This window comes from Panthera tigris, chromosome A2 (assembly GCF_018350195.1).
Source record: "Panthera tigris isolate Pti1 chromosome A2, P.tigris_Pti1_mat1.1, whole genome shotgun sequence".
In the NCBI taxonomy this organism is placed as follows: Eukaryota; Metazoa; Chordata; class Mammalia; order Carnivora; family Felidae; genus Panthera; species Panthera tigris.
In genome coordinates this window covers 143,257,310-143,273,474 of record NC_056661.1, presented here as the reverse complement: position 1 = coordinate 143,273,474, position 16,165 = coordinate 143,257,310, and the positions used below count along the sequence as shown (strand labels likewise).

The 16,165-nt window shown below is 49.5% G+C and overlaps 1 protein-coding gene across 1 annotated transcript in view; it reads right to left on the bottom strand.

Moving 5' to 3' along the window:
• Positions 1-16,165, bottom strand: part of SND1 (staphylococcal nuclease and tudor domain containing 1) — a 422,592-nt gene that overhangs the window by 62,856 nt on the left and 343,571 nt on the right. The window lies entirely within an intron of this gene.

Below are 16,165 nucleotides of genomic sequence, written 5' to 3'. Positions count from 1 at the left end.
CAGCTGATGTCAACTGGTTGTGGTGATGGGGTGGGGGCAGAACATGAGTGGAGAGAGAAAAAGGGCACAGGCTCATTTCAAGTACAATGAAGCCTTTACTAAACAGGATGGTTCACAAAAAAGATGTGAATCCACAGTTAAAACAGAAGTGATATACATGCACACAAGAAGTGAGTTCTGCAAGGAGTCCTGTGGAACGTGGCACAGTGGGGGGAAGGCTTCCCTCTCCCAGGCCGACCTCAGGAGGAGGTGGAGGAGAAAGGGTGGGCGTGGGCGGGGAAGGCAGAGATCTCTGTTATTCTGGTCCATTTAATGCTGTAACTTCTTTCATTTATTATTTTAGCTTTAAAAAGAAATAAAGGGTTCAGATTTGAAAGGGGTGGGATGGGTGGGTGGGGGGGAATGCCAACAAAAGAACACTGATTGTAATGTGAGAAAAGTGTATTTTTGTATTTTAATAAATATTGTTCAATTTTTAATCCAATGTCCCCAAAGGGTTAAATTGAATAAGGTCCTATAGATCCTTATAAGCATTAACCAAGTCATTTCTATTTAAAGAAAAAAAGGCAAAGGGAGGGGAGACGTAAGGTGGGAGGGGAAGACAATGTTAAATTTCTTTCAAGTATGGGAAAATGCTAAAGCTGTCAACAGTCTTTCCTTAGCTTAAATAAAAAGCACCCCAATTCTAGTGCACCTTCCAAAAGCTAAGTGTGTTAGTCCCTGGCTTTGTTGGGGGTAGAACCAAATTCCTGATGCCCTGGAAAAGCAGGGGAAATGGGTCAGCCTCAGCTCCTGGGACCAGGCCAGAAGTTAAATGCCACCTCAGCAGAAGCTGCTGGTCAGGCAGCACCAGCTCTATCTACCCAGAGACCCTGGGGGACCTGGATTTAAGAGGTCTGCAATAATGCTGTTTGGCTTAAACTTCCCACAGGCAGCGTTCCTTCTGTTCTCTGGGTGCTGAATAGTCAAACATGTCTCGGTGGTGGTGGGTGTCTGTCTCCTGATGCTTACCGAGTACTGACGTCCAGGGAGGCTGCATGAACCGGGACCCTGCGTCTCCTCAGCGTTTTTATACTAATGCAGGGAATCGGGACTGAGTGGGTGTGATCTCCCTGGCACTGAACAGGGAGAGAGGCAGGCAGCACTTTGCAGCAGTTGGCTAAGAAAAGGGCCAATTCTTAATCCCCTGGGTAGATATGTGTCCTTTCTGGGTCTCAGTGTTTGTGGTAGCATGCGTGCATGCATGGCACACCTTGAGAAACTGTCACTCACATTTCCAGGCTCCAAATACACGTTCCCTCTGGCTCTCCTTTTACCGCCGTAGCTACTACCCCCGATAACACGAGAAAACTGCAGCAGAGTAAAGGGTGGGACTTGGCCAGGACCAGCTGAAAAACCAAGAAATTATCCCTTTCCCAGCACCACAAGACAACTCAGGCTGTTCAGAACAGCTTCCTGGGTACACATTCATTGGCAACTGTGGACAAAGTGGCTGCTTCAGAAACAGAGGATGTGGGGCCAGGTTTCCTAACCTTTTTTGGCAGCTATTTGGATAGTTAGGGATTGTACAGTCGCTCTGGAATGATGAAGGGTCTGTGGCTGAACCAGAGGTCTGAGGGGAGGGGTACAGAAATGGTCCTAAAACATTCCTGGGGAAGAGTCCTAAGAACAAACATTGTCCTGGGGGCTGAGTGTGTTGCCATCTTGGGATCTGAGGGAGAAGCGCTTTCCAGAAGAAACCTGAAAGGAGGTGGGGGAGACTGAGATCTGGTTCTTGGGTTTAAGTGTCCTTAGGGCTGCAAGGGTAGTTCCTTTCTGCTCTGGGCCCACTCTTTGAGCTGGGCACCGTTTCAGCTTTTACAGCAGCAAACCTCCATTGCCGTAATGGTGGGTATTGCCTCCTTTGTAGCAGGCACCTGGGACAGCTTTTCAGAGAGGAGTCCCATGAGCACCGAAAGTGCAGGCTTTCATGCTGTGTTGGTGACTCATCCTCAGGCCTGACGGCCAAGCTATGGGACATGGGTTGGTAGCTCTTCAGGGGAGTAGTTTGTAGCAACACATTAGAGGGAAAGACTGCTGCTGATTATATGGAGTTAAAGAATTTTCTAAGGGCCATGAAAGATCATTTAGTCTAATCCTTTTACATTTTATGGTCAAGGAAACAGCACCAGAGAAACTGAAAGATCTCTCCAAGGTCACACTGCTAGTCAGTGGAAGAGGTGGCACTGAAACCAAGATCTCTGGACTCCCAAGTCAAATGTGCCTTCCTCACTCAGGCTCTTCTGGGCTATCAAGAACCTATTTCTTTCCCCGCCACCGTGCAGTAAAAATGGGACCTTCCTCCAGATATCGCTGTGTTCTCTTCTCCTTTTTGGGGTGCTCAATCTCCTTCAGAACTGGCTGTACTGCCCCCCAAGGTCTGACCAGAATTCTGACCACAGGGGGCCCCAGAGCTGGCCAAAGGGCCACGTGTGCTCACTAAGGGGTTAGATCCTCAGGACTGTACATAACAGCTTCCGATTCGGAGGTTCAGTGGCAGACGGCTGCTGGAGAAAGGGTGACGTTAGACCAGGCAGGGTGTTCACAAAGGGAAAGGTAGCTTGGCCTTCTCCCATCCTCAGCCTTGGAAGCTCTGCAGAGTTGAGGATTGACAGAGGTCTTAAAGCACCTACCAGAGCAAGTTCTCCACAGTGGAATGGTTTCTGCTTATTTGGCTCAACAATGAGACTGTCGGGGGGTGGGGGTGGGGGTGGGGGTGGGGTCCTTAACGTCTCTCCTCCACTGTACCTACCCCAGCCCCAGCTCTGTAAGTGCCATGCTGTGGCTGCCACTCCCATAATCTGCTCCAGGCCTTTTAACGCTCTTCGGTGTTCCGCTGCATCTTATTATCAAAGAAGGGAGAGTAGACAGGACAGTTTCTAAGGTCTAGAGACACTGGCTTTATCAGGGCTGTTTAACATGTATTGAGGCCAAGAACTTGCTGGGTGCTGGGTAGAACAATGTAGTAAAGAGTCCCTGGCAAAACAATTCCTGTTATTGGTGGGGAAGAGGTCCAGAGTCCATGGCCATTGACAGTGGAGAGTTCTGGCTTCCTTCTGTGGAGATGGACAGAGACTAGGACAGGGCTAAGGGGGGCCTTACACAGCCCAGACTACTACCTCAGGGGGCAAGAGCCCACAATTAAGGCCCTAACATTTTACTGCAACAAAGCAGCAGGGGATTAAAATTAGAGAAGAAGAAGAAGAGAGAGAGAACATTTATATCCAAACATATGTCTGATTTTATCTCCTCTGCTGGCGCTCAGCACTCCATGCCATCGGCTAATGCGGGCACTGTTCACGCCATTTCTAAATCCTGCCTCAGCTAAACCGCAAGGCAGTTTTTGGCTCAAAAGCACCTCTCCTGGTCTTCATGCATTCAGAAAACACCCTTTACCCCTGAAGGGGTGAGAAGGGTTTGGGCAGTGAATTAAGGTTGTTTTCATCTTTGCGTTAAATTTCAAATGAAGCAAATTGCTTCTTGAAGCAGCGACAAATGCTTCAGGAACCACATCAGTGAGATTTACATATCTATAAAGCAATATAGCATAGTGCTTACAAGTACAGACTTTGGATCTGGTCTTCCTGGGTTGAATCTCAGCTCCATCGCTTACTACCTGTGTGACTTTGGATAAATACTCAGTTTATTCATACGTAAAATGGACATATTAGTATCTACGATCTCACGGCTTCACAGGTTGTTGTGAAAACTGAAATTATATGTATAAAGTCATACTTAAGAATGGTGACTGGCATCACGTAGTAACGCTGTATTGTTGGTAGTTATCTGATGACAAACATAAGGACCAACTGACCAGCCCCCAGTCACTACCACCTCGATTCTAGAACCTCATCTGTGCCCAGAGAGAACATTATTGAGCTATTCCAGAGAGGAACGATGCTTACTCAGAAGTTGGGGACAGGGGGACAGTACCATGTAACCAAGGCCAGGCCCAGAGGGAAAGAGGGGTTGTACTTTTCCCTCCAGGAAACCAGTGCCTTGTGCTCTGTTCCCTAATCCAGCTCTCCAGCTGGCCCAAGGTGCCGTTTCCGTCCCGGAAGAGATTACCTTTCCTTGCGCTAAGCCAGAAGAAAGGAAAGGTGCTGCTGTTGGTGGTGATGCACAAGCTGAGGGCTGGGCCAGGAATCCTTTACCTAAGAAACCTTGTTCCTTTCCTAAGAGGATAAGCTTCCTGGAGGCTTTTCCACCTATCCCTGTTTTTCTGTCAGGGTGCCTTACCAAGGGTAGGGCAGGGGAGGGCTGAGGCACCTGGAGGGAGAAGGCAGGACAGAGAGGAGCTACTGGGGCTTCAAAGCAGAATTAAAGGGCAGAAAAGAAGACCAGAATTTGAGCAAGTGAGAGCAGAATGGAGCTATATGGCAGATAGACAGGCTAAGGGTCTGCAATGCAGTTAAGGAGGAAAGCCAGGGAGATTCCGCTGTCCTAGCAAGCAAGAGGCTGGCTGGACCCTGGATGGGGGAGGACCAGTCCGATATCCGTGGCATGGCACAGAGGAGAAGAAAAGCCGGGAGATCAACTTTCCAAGAGAAGTCTAAGAGAGAAAGCATTCTGATTTCCTAATGAGTGGCTAGAATTCGATTTTCGGACGATCACAGGTTTTGTGCTCCGGTACATGCCAGCTCTGCTGTCAGTACTTGGGCCAAACCACCCACAACAGTCCTGTTCTCTATCCTGCAGGCTGGCCAACTGCCAGGGGGAAACAGCCCAGTCCTTAGGACCGTAACCCAATCTGGACCCTGACCGGCTCACTCAGGGGTCTGCACTGAACCTGGTTCCTCATTTCTATGAGGGCAAAGACAGGGAGAGAGAAGTGGGTGCAAGTCACTGCGGATCTACGAAAAGAGTATTACTCCAGAGGGAGGGTATTACATAAATTGTGTTTTTCCATAAAAATGAGGACATGGACCCTGGCAGTGAGTCAGAGAGATTAGGCTGAGGCCTATGGGGGCCATCTCTGGGAGAAGCTCTCCTGTCAAACAGTGTTAGCATTTGAGACGATGGTGTCTTCCCTAACTTACCCCATCAAGATTTCCGACCCTCCAGTAGGGAAGCATGGAGAGGAAAGGCTGCTCTATTGCCAGGTGTGGGGACTAGATGGAGCAGAGTAGTAGTTAGCCTTTCATGGTCATTCATTCTGTGCACCTAGGAACAATACTAGAACAATTACTAGAGATTTTATTACCAAATGCCAAAGGAACAGTCCTTGGTCCACTAGTTTCTTTAATACTCACTCACCTCCTTATAACCCCACTAATAAGTAGCACCCTCCAGTAACATTTGTTTAATGTTTATTTATTTTTGAGAGAGAGAGAGAGACAGAGTGTGAGTGGGGGAAGGGCAGAGAGGGAATGAGACACAGAATCCGAACCAGGCTCCAGGCTCTGAGCTGTCAGCACAGAGCCTGACACAGGGCTTGAACTCACAAACTGTGAGATCATGACCTGAGCCGAAGTCAGACACCCAACCATCTGAGCCACCCAGGTGCCCCAATAACTCTTATATCAGGGTGTTTCCCTCTATAATCCCCATCTGAGTACAGTCATCTGCCATCATAGGACCTAGGCCATCTTTGCAAGATCGTTCCACTCTAGAAGATTGATGGCTCTTTCTTCCGACAGTCCTCATGCGTTTTCTCTTCCAAGGCAACTCCTTCATCTATAGTCTCTGAAAGTTCCTTTAAGGTCTCACCTCTGGTTTCCCCATGTCTGCACTGGTGCTGATGTAGTCACTAGATTAAATCACTCGACCTGCTCAATGAGTCAGCACGGATGACTGAGAAGAGCTTCCACACACTAACTGTTCCCTATGCAAAGTTTGGTTTCTTGGCCTCCGGCTACTTCTTCCTAGAGTCTTCAAGGGTCTGGCTCCTTCCCTTCTCCTATCTACTCATCCAGGTTCATTAAGACCATTCAGGCAGCTTCTCCCACTCAGATTCCGCCCTGTAGGTGAACTGAATGAGTTACAGACAGCTCTCCGCAGAGGCAGTTCCTTGCACGGATAGGGCAGCAGTGTTTGCAGGAATGCTCAGTGTGTCCCTCACAAAAGGCCCAGCACAGGCCCAGAAATGGAGCTGAGGCCTCAGATATACACAGCCTGTTCCTGCAGCCTACCAGCTGCAGTGGTTACAAGTTATAATCTATTACCATTGCAAGAAGACTTAATTTCTGGACTTAAGGGAAGTCGGATAATACTTTATCCTATTAGCTCTGCTGTGAGACTTGACAATGGCTTCCTTCTGACATGACAGCATATTCTTCCAATTCATCTCTTTAAGGGGATGGAGTGGGAGAGTCTGGAATAAGAAAGGAGGGAGGGCCAAGGAAGAGACTGCTAAAGGAATCAGGGAATTCTAATTTTTTAATTAGAAATGAGGAGGGGGCTTGGAGACACATGACAAGGCTCAGATATCTTGAAGCATGTTTGCATTTCATTTTGTTACTCTGATGAGGGAAGTGACTGCACGTACTGGGTGTATCTTATGCATGTGTGTCAGAAGAAGGCTCTGAAGCTACAGAGAAGCCTGAAAACAAGAAGAATAAGGAACTGGCCTATTCCATACTCTTCTTGTCTCAGCCTGCTGTGCCTGCAGGGTAGCTTTCCCTTTCCTTAGTCCCTATGCCACATTCCTGTTGTAAGTCCACATCTCTTCTGACCAGTGGTATCATGTCCGTTGAGGGCACCTTCACATCCCGGGGGTGTCATCAAGGCTGGCCAACCTTGGGGTGGCAAGACACTGAGGACAGAGTGATGGTTTATAGCTTCAAAATTCAGAGATGTGGAAACCGGGAAGGGAATTTCCAAGTTAACTCAGAGAATCGAACTGAACCCCCTTATTTTACTTATGAGGAAAATGAAGTCCAGGGGACTTTCCTAGGTGTCACATAGCTGGTGATGCAGAGACCAGATCTCTGGTGTCTGGGTTCTCAACCCAGCACTGCTGAACACCAACAGCGCCACGGTGACTGACAAATCCGGCGGGTGCCATTTACAGAAACCACAAAGTGATTAGTGCCCCTGGAGTTTGCGATTTGGTACGATCCCTTACAGTTTGCTTCCAGGGAGAGAAGGGGAAGGCCTTTCACACCAGTACCTTATCTGTGCTTAATGCTCTGAGATGGTGACCACTCGTGACTTCATTCAAACAGCTAGCGCTGAGGAATCAGGCAACTTTTCCTTTCTCTTCAACCACAGATGTTCCAAGGCATGTGAGTTCTGATGGCAGCCCAAACGGGTAATACATTAAAAGGAACATTTGTTGCTTATGCCATTCCCCCTTCCCTCACAAGAGCAAAAAAAAGCTGTGAGGTAAAGAACTCGTATCCCTGTGCAGGGAAGGCATACAGAAGCTAAATCATGTTAGAGGTCTGTTCAAGGTCAAGATGACCACTGACAAGCAGAGAAGTCTGGAGTCCTGCTTCCACGTCGCTTGCCTTCCCCAGTACTGTGTAAGCGAGGGGACCCTTGCGGGGAAAGCTTAGACGGCCCAGGTTGACTCGGAGCCTTCCCTGAAACAGAGTCTAAGAGGCTACTAAATGTCTCCTCTTCCCCCATATCAACAAATCCTCTGTTGGGAAATGGAGTGGTCCTGGCTATAATTTTATCGCATACATTTAATTAGAATCTGTCTCCTTCGTGATGGTTTTAAGCCAAGTCCCAGTAGAAACATTCTAAAAGAACAGCCGCTTTCAACCAAGGATCTTTTAACCAAGTTAATTTAGCAGAAATTTGCCATCTTGGATGGGATAGCGTTACCTCTCTTTTTTGACTTCAAAGCTGGGAAGAGAAGGGAGGTGGAGAACGCAGAGAAATAAAGAGGAGGGCGGGGGCTTCAAGCAAATGAGTTTTTGTCTATTAAGGAGTGGTAATTTCTGCTAGCTCCCCTAGAGGCTGGTCCCCTCCAATAATGGCCTGACTCTAATGATTCCCACTCCTAAGCAACAGCCTGTGTTCTGCTGGTGTTGAGACAAACTGTGCCAGAGAAATTCCCTTTCTCTCGGAGGTGCTGCTATCATTACGCAGGAGAGATTAGCCAGCCAGGAGGATGTGCTCTTGGTAGAGAGCGAGAAAGAGAAGGAGAAAGAATGCTCTTTTCCAGCAGGCACGGTACTGCTGACCTAGGATATGAAAGGCTGAGTAAGAGGTTAGAGGTTACTGATAAGAGAAGGGCGGGAACTCTGGACAAGAGGGAAAAGAGAAAGTGAAAGCTTTGGTGCCTCCAGAGGAGTGATGGACTCAATGCAAGACAAGCCCTGGCTGGTTGGAAAGCAGGGGGAGGTCTTGGGGTGTGGACTGTGGGGGTGGGTTGAGCTCAGACACCTTGGACAAAAACTGACGAGCATCTGAGATGTGAAACATGGTGAGAAGTTCACTGGAATCAATTCCGGCCCCTAAATATGGATCATTTCCAGGGCAGAAGTACAAGGATGTGGGCTGACGTGGAAATCGGGGTGACAGCCATTACCCAGGCTGTGGTGCCCTCCCGTTCTGCCCTCTCCCTTCTCAGACACTGAATCAGTGGGGAAAGCTAATACTGCGGCCCTAGTTTTTGCTGAGGCTGCTGCCGGCAGGTCTTGAGTAGGGGGTGGGGAGTCCCCTTGTTTTGCCCCCGGTGGCTTCCCTGTGATGGAGACGGAGTGCTTCCAGAGGCTGCCTCGCCAGATGTGCCAGCAGGCAGCCCGGCCAGAGAGCCTGCGGTGCAGACAGATGCCCTGGGCCGTATTCAGGATGGCGAGACCCTTTATGGTCCTGCGGCTGGGCTCTGGGGCAGTGCCAGAGCGGCAGGGTAATGTTCCTCAGCCAGATTCATTTCCCCCCAAACCTCTTCAAATATGTGGGCCATGGAGGGAGGCAAATTTAATTAAATTACTATGTCACGGGCCGCCCTTCCCGGGCAAGGGCTAAAAATGGGCTCACGCTGACACGCAGACCCATTTGTGTACACAGAGCATGCGTTTCTTTGTGCTTGGGCTGTCAGCAGCTGGATGGGGCTGGCAGTGCCCGGTGCTGGCCCCTTTGCTGCGGCAAGGCAGAGTCAACGATAATCCAACCCAGGCCCCGTACGGCTCTGATGACCTTTTCCTTTCTACTTAAAAGATGACTGAGCGGCACTCCCCCTTCCTGCATCGGTTCATTTCTCCTCATATGCCTCTCTTGCTGACACCCAGGACTTTCCCGTAAGGCGGCGCAGTGTGCTGAGCTGGGGAAGGAGGAACGAAGCTGCGGAGAGGTGTGATTCAGAGTGTTGCACGGGCAGGGTTTGGTTGGCTTGGCAGGAGATAGAGGGGTCTCCCTGGTGATTCTCCGGAGTGCCACTTCAGCAGTTCCCCATTGGCAACTCCGTGCTGCCTGGAGAACCATTTTCAGGTGCCAGCAAAAGCAAAGCTTTCTCTCCCCCGTCCCCGCACGAATGCCACGGTTGATACGGAACGCGGCCATCACACAGAGGCAAGGGAGTCCAGTAGCAACCGGAACCATTTCGTATGTGGAAATCGACAACCCAAATAAATGCTGGCTGTGCTGTACCTGTCACCCCCACGAGGTCATTCCATCTCCTTTCCGTTCTGGAAGTTGAGGCCTTACTGCTCCAGTTTACAGACTGCCACGGGGGTGAGGATTTTGCCCACGAGTAGTGCTGCCGCCGTGAAATGGCCTGAGGTGGAATCAATCAGGCGTGCTGCGTAGAGTAGGAGACACCAAGAGCGTGGCAGTGGGTTTTTCCATTTGGGATTAAGACCCCGGAAATATCCGCTGTGGAGTCTTTTCCCCATTTGTCCCCTGGGAGAATAAAGCCATCTCTCAGGTCTAAAACTTTAGTGAATGCTACACGTGGAGGCTGAGAGGTAGCCCTGTACTGAGACAACAGGAAAAATCTTCCTGAGCACTTAGCAGTCATCCTTACGCACCCTCTCAGGTCCAGGGCATCCTGGCATCGAGCGGACACCCAGGTGACAGAGGCAGCACGAGCAGGTCTGGGAGCTGTGGCAGGTTTACAGGCAGGCAGTGCCACAGTGAGTACAGAGGGCAGAAGATGGGGGCAGAAGCTTCCTATCCCAGTCTCCAAGCCTCTGAACTTGCTCTTATGTTACGAGGGACCCAGCAGGAAGGAAAGGCAGCACCCCCCTCTGGAGCTCTGCTGTCTCCCTGACTGGAGTTGGGCAACTCCAGGGCCGTTCTCGTTCATATAATTGGGGATGGGGTGGCGGTGCAACTGCCATAGGTTTCTGGCTACAAATCTGATGGTTACTTTCAAATACTGTCAATTTGGGTCCTTGGGACCCAACTCAAGAACCTGGACTTGAGAACCTGACTCATGAGAGTGCCCATGAGTCATTCTCAGTCCAGCAGTGTTAACTGACTAGAATTTGTGGATCAAAAACAAAAGCAGGCCTGTCACTAAGATGTGGTCATAGTAGACAACAAGAGATCCAAAAGAGTAGATTTCCTGTGGTTAGGAGGTTAAGCAGCAACGGTAGCAGAAAGCTAGAACAACATATAATGCTACAGGGAAGCCATGAAGAATATGAAATTGACCAGCTTGGTGATACCTATCACGTGGCATCAGAGAAACAAAAGGTTCCTGGGTAAGTGACTATGCCAAAGGATCTTTTCTTCCTTACCTGACAAGTGGGGCAGAAGAGAACCGACCCCATTTCTAGGTTGTAGGTAGCCATGACATTTGGAGTGGAATAAGGCCCCTTGATCCCATTTCACCCACATGGCCCCAATGTTCGCTAGGACAGAGAGCACTCACCAAAAGCCTGGCCTGGAACTATGGAGATAAAAGCAGATACCTCTTCAAGTAGCCTCTGTTTTCTTTAGTCAGTATGTTATTGGCTGTTGGGTGCCAGCAGAGATGTTTTATCATTATTAAGGATTAAAAACATCCTTACCTTGAAGAAAACACCCCAGAGGATAATATATCTCAGGTCTGATATTCCCCTATAAAAACAGTTGGCTTTGGGGGCTTATGTTCCTGTGTAAGCAGCCTAGGATAGGGACAGTTTTCTCCACAGGAAAAAAAAAAAGCCTTGAAATAATGTAACAGCTAAGTAAGCCTCAGGATGAATCATGTGGATATTAGTACTGCTAAACCAATGGCATTCCAAAGCTGCTGGGGTCCCTTAGGTTTACACATGACGGAAATAAGCTGGTTTATTTGCTTTGTGTGCCCCATCCCAAGCCACACAGGTGGAGTAGTGCTCCCTCCCTGCTGCCGGCTGTTGCTAGAGGGTATGGGTGTGGGTCTCTCTCAGAGAGAACCTACTAGATGGAACACCCTGTGCCTTGCCCACGGGCTCAGCAGTGAGCTACCGTGGGGAAAGGCAGAGTGAGGCCCCAGGGCTACTTCAGCACAGCGTTCTTCTGTACAAGGTCACCCACAACCCCTCTCACATTTGTTCCCCATCACTTCATCTCTCTTGGAGAGGGACAAGGAGAAGGAAACGGATTGATAACAATGGTGTATCACAGGGCACCACCTTTCAGCACCTTGAACTGGACTGCAGAGCTGAGAGGTGGCTCACCAAGAGGTTGTCAAGTCTACATTTAAGGGAGGAAAGGGAAGGAAAAGAAGGAAAGGTGCTATCTGGCACCATCGCTCCCCTCCGTCTCTCTCAGCTCCCAGTAATACTCAGGAAGCAGAGTGGGTGGAACTAAGCATGTTTGCAAAAACAGATTAGTTCTGAGGCAGGCTGAAAAGTATTTTCTACACAACGTGAACTCAGGCCCTGCCGCACCCTTGTCTTATGTGCTTCAGGTAAAGTTGTTGTCATGTTTCCTAGGTTAATATGCCAGAGCACGAACTAAGAGTGGTCTTCAGCTGAGCCCCAGGTTGACCTGCGGGCAAGGCGTGGCCCAGCCCCTTCGTCTAGGGGAAAGCGGGGCAGGAGAGGGATGGGAGTGGCAGACGTCGCTGGATGAGGCTGGGGCCATCTGCACTACTGTGAATCAAGGTTGGCTCAGACAGAAGGCGCGAGGGAGGAGGTGCAGCTGCTGATGGCCCAGACAGCTTGGACCTGTCCAGGCAAACAAGCCGCTCAAGTGCAAGAACAGCCAGCCAAGTAGGCAGAGCACAAATGAGGCCTTAAAGCTTGAAATATCTGACAAGATATGGAAGGAGGGTAGGAAGCTGTCTGGGATTTCAACTCGTGTCTGGCCTTGCTTCTCACTGCTAATGCAGACTCTTCTGCTCCTGAAGGATGGGGTGTGATATTTGGGAGCCGGTGGGCCAGCATTCTTTGAGCTAAAATCTTAAGGGAAATATTCATCTTCGATTGCACAGCCAGTTCTGGATTGTTCTCCCTCACTAATGCCCTCTGAAACAAAATCGAACCACTGTCCCCAGATATTTATCTCTGCTCTGGTCACCTGCCCAAGGTTAAGAGCGGCGGGCCGAGTGAGAGAGAGTGTGAGCGGTGAGGGCGGGGCACGCGGCAGCACTGCGCCATCAATTGCACAGCCTGGGAACGGGGTCTCAGAACCAGCTAAGGAAGGCGACGGGGTGTGCAGAAAAGGCAAACACATGCTCTTCTCTTCCACCCTCCTTGGTGGTGGGGGGGCTAGAATGTTCAAGTGCTGTTACAGCCCCTACTAGTGAAGACTCTCTGAGACAGTGGTTCTCGGTCCCAAGTATATACTGCCAGCACCGAGGAGCTGTTAAGAAATACCAACGTTCTGACTCTAGATCAAATACAGCAGCATCTCTAGGGGTAGGGACAGGATTTTGATATTTTAAAAATACATCCAGGTGATTAAAGGGCAGGCCCAGGATTAGAGCCTCTGCTCTAGAGTCTGGAAGGAGCAGGGGACGACTCAGTGGTCACACTGGTTTCTGACAGGGAGGACAGTCCTGTCACTAACTACAGAAGCACTTCTTATACATAGTTTTGCTTTAGCTGAGCTAGTGCCCCTGAGGTTTCATTAAGGTTCAGAAGGAGTAACTTCCATGAGAGCTGGCCAAGTATCAATTGACTAACTGCCCTGGAAAAACAAAGGGAAACCCTCCTACAAACATGCCACCCTCCTTGGAGCCCCAGGTGGGAGAGAGAGGGGACAGATTGCTCAGAGGCCCATGAATATCAAATGGGAGAAACCAAGGCACAGGTAGACTACCATTTATTCCAAAGGAAAGTGGAAAGAGAACCGAATAGCGTGTTTCTCTCTAGCCATTACCCGTCAGAAACCTTCCCTGGTCACACAGGCTGCTCTGCAAGCTAACTCAGGCAGGGCCCAGATCGCCACACAGTTCAGGTTCATAAGCTCAAATGAATGAGAAACAACTTTTGAAAATGCCAGGTTTCTGACCCTTGGCCTACTGGCATTCCCTGCCATAACCCTCCTTTGGTTCACTTACTCATCTATATGCTTATTTAGAGCCAGTACGGTGACTGGCACTGTGCCAGGTGCTGAGGAACAATGGAGATGAGAGACTTGGTCCTCGCCCTTGAAGAGTTCCCTGTAGCAGGGCAAATAATATGATGGATAGCCCAAGGGTGGCGGCAACGGGAGATCCATACCAGGAGGCAATGAGAGCAACAGGGAACGCTTCTGCCTCCTCCCATCCAAACAGTCCAGTGAAGGCCACATGGCTTGGAGTTTTCAATTTTAGTGCCTCTGAGGCTACTTGTTCTTATGAGCGGGCAGAGGAAGAAACTCCCTGTTTGAATTCTGGATGTAGGCACTTGACAGTGGTAGGACCAATAGTGACTCAGACCCTGGGGAAAGACAGATGCTCTGGGCCCTCCTACAGAGGCGCAGGGGGTGACTTCTGCACCTCTCTCAAGCTGGCATTTCCTGAAAGGACTGTTCAAGTCTTCCCCAGGGAGGAGGAAGAAGGGCACCCAGACTCTCAGTAAATACTACTGGTAGCAAAGCTTTGGGGTGACTGAGTGACCCTGGGGTGCCTGTAGCTTTCCCTCGGCTTCACACAGACTTGTTTACAGGTATAAATCCCAAAGCCCCCTGAATAAAGAAGGGCGGCCAGCAGCTTGCTCACGAATGGGGAGGTGCTAAGTCAGGACGCTAAGCCAGGCTGTGGCATTTCAACGTAGCATGGAAACTCCCAGCCTGAGCTCCCGAGCACCATTTAGTTTGGCTGCAGCAAGCTTCTGTTTACCCCACCTGCTGAGCGGCCAGAGTCAAATACTGCTTGGGAGTTGGGACAGGCACCTGAGGACACAGAAGAGCCTTCACACACTTGCATGCAGAACTGACAGCACGTGCACTCCTGGGAAGGGCAGGGCGGTGCAATTTCAGCCGCCTCTCCCCCCACCCCGGCTTTAGCAAAATCCCACTTGGTGAAGTGCTGAACACTGCAGAAATCAGGGCCCTCCTTCCGGTGCATGTATCACAACGTAGCTGTCTTTTATATCCCTGGTGTGAGGACAGAGGTCTTCGGGGTGGTGTGCAGGGGTGCTGGCTGGCAAGGGACGAGGCAAATAAACCACGAAGCACAACAGCTTTCAGGGCTGGGTGACACCGAAGTCCCTCAGTAGAACAGACAAAGCTGTCTAGTCTTCCACTCTGAAGTCTGATTCTAGACACGGGTGTAATTTGTTCCTTGTGCCCATCCCGTTTCTCACCTACTTGAGAGTTGACGGTCCAGATTACTTATGGGAACTTACCCTGAAGGGTCACTCTTAAGGTTATCCAAAGCCCCAAATCAGAGCTGACCTAGGGTGTGGGGATCCAAATTTAATCTTTGAAGCCACTGGTTTTCAACCTTAGCTGAACACTACAATCACCTGGAGAGATTCTAAGTTTTTTAAAAAACATGTTTTACTAAAAAAAACCTTTGATCTGAAAAGTTTGAAACACTGAAATTAGAGAATAGTAATGAACTCCCATATATCAACATCCAGATTCAGCAATCATTGAAACAGTCATATCTGCCTAATCTATCCCCCTTTTTTCTTTGCTGATGTATTTTAAAGCATTATCCCAGACATGATGTCATTTCACCTTTCCATACTTCAGTATGCATCTCTAAAAAATACAGCCATTTTCTTACATAACCACAAAGCCATTATTACACCCAATAACATCAACAAACTATTCCTTGGTATCACCTAATATACCTGGGGAATCTTAACAGAAAAAGCTGGTTCTTGATGAAGCCGGAATCTTTGAAGGGAGGCTCAGGTAGGAGTATCCTTCCTAAACCTCCCATACTCCATGATTTCAGTGTGCAGCCAGGGTTGAGAACCACTGCCCCCTCAATCCAGGATCCTGCTAAGGGGTCTGATGCAAGTTCCTTGAATGTCTTTTAGCCCCTGATCACATGGTATCTAATAAAAAAGCCAAGGAAAAGGTGACAAGTCACAGAACAGGATAAAGAGAAGGAACACAAAAGCACTACATCAGCAAGGTACAGACCTGGACCCACTGCATAACCTAAGGAGTTGAGGCCCGCTCACTCGATCCCTAAGATCCATCAAAGGTCTAAGAGGCCTGCAAAGAGTTGTTCCCAGCTGCCCAGGCCGCTCAGAAGGCCCTCCGCACCTCGCACCAGGCCAGCCTGCATTATGCCTCCTCTCTATTTCTAGCTCTTCTCCCTTCTGTACACCCTGTCTCTCTGGCCTAATATTCTGGCAAACTCAGAGCTTCAGCACCTGGTCTTAGACAGGATTAATTAGGCCTGTGGTGAGGGGGTGTGCCAAAACTTCTTGGGCGTTGGCACTAGGGTTTGGGACCACAGCCTTCAGTTTTACTTATTTATTTTATTTAAAAAGAAAAATAACTAAACAAAACATCCAGCAGAAAAGATGAGGCTGTATCACTGCAGCTAAAAATACCTCCACTGAGGGCGTCCGCTCACCAGCTCTTCAATTAGAGATGCTACAGGCCCTCTGTGAGCTGTGCAGAGCAGGCGGCTCCACAGGGGCTCTGGGCGGCTGGGGACAGTCCCCGGAGCAGTAACTAGTGACGGCTGGGTGGAGGGGGGCTGGCAAACAACCGGCCAGCCAGGATGACTGGCACACAGGAGTTGGTAACTCCCCAACCCCTCTTTTGCTTTACGGACCCACTGCCCAAGCCAAGAAACCTCTTGCCTTCTTTCCACAAAGGGCCAAAATGCCAACTCTGAGGATGACTCAAAGTAATTTGGGGG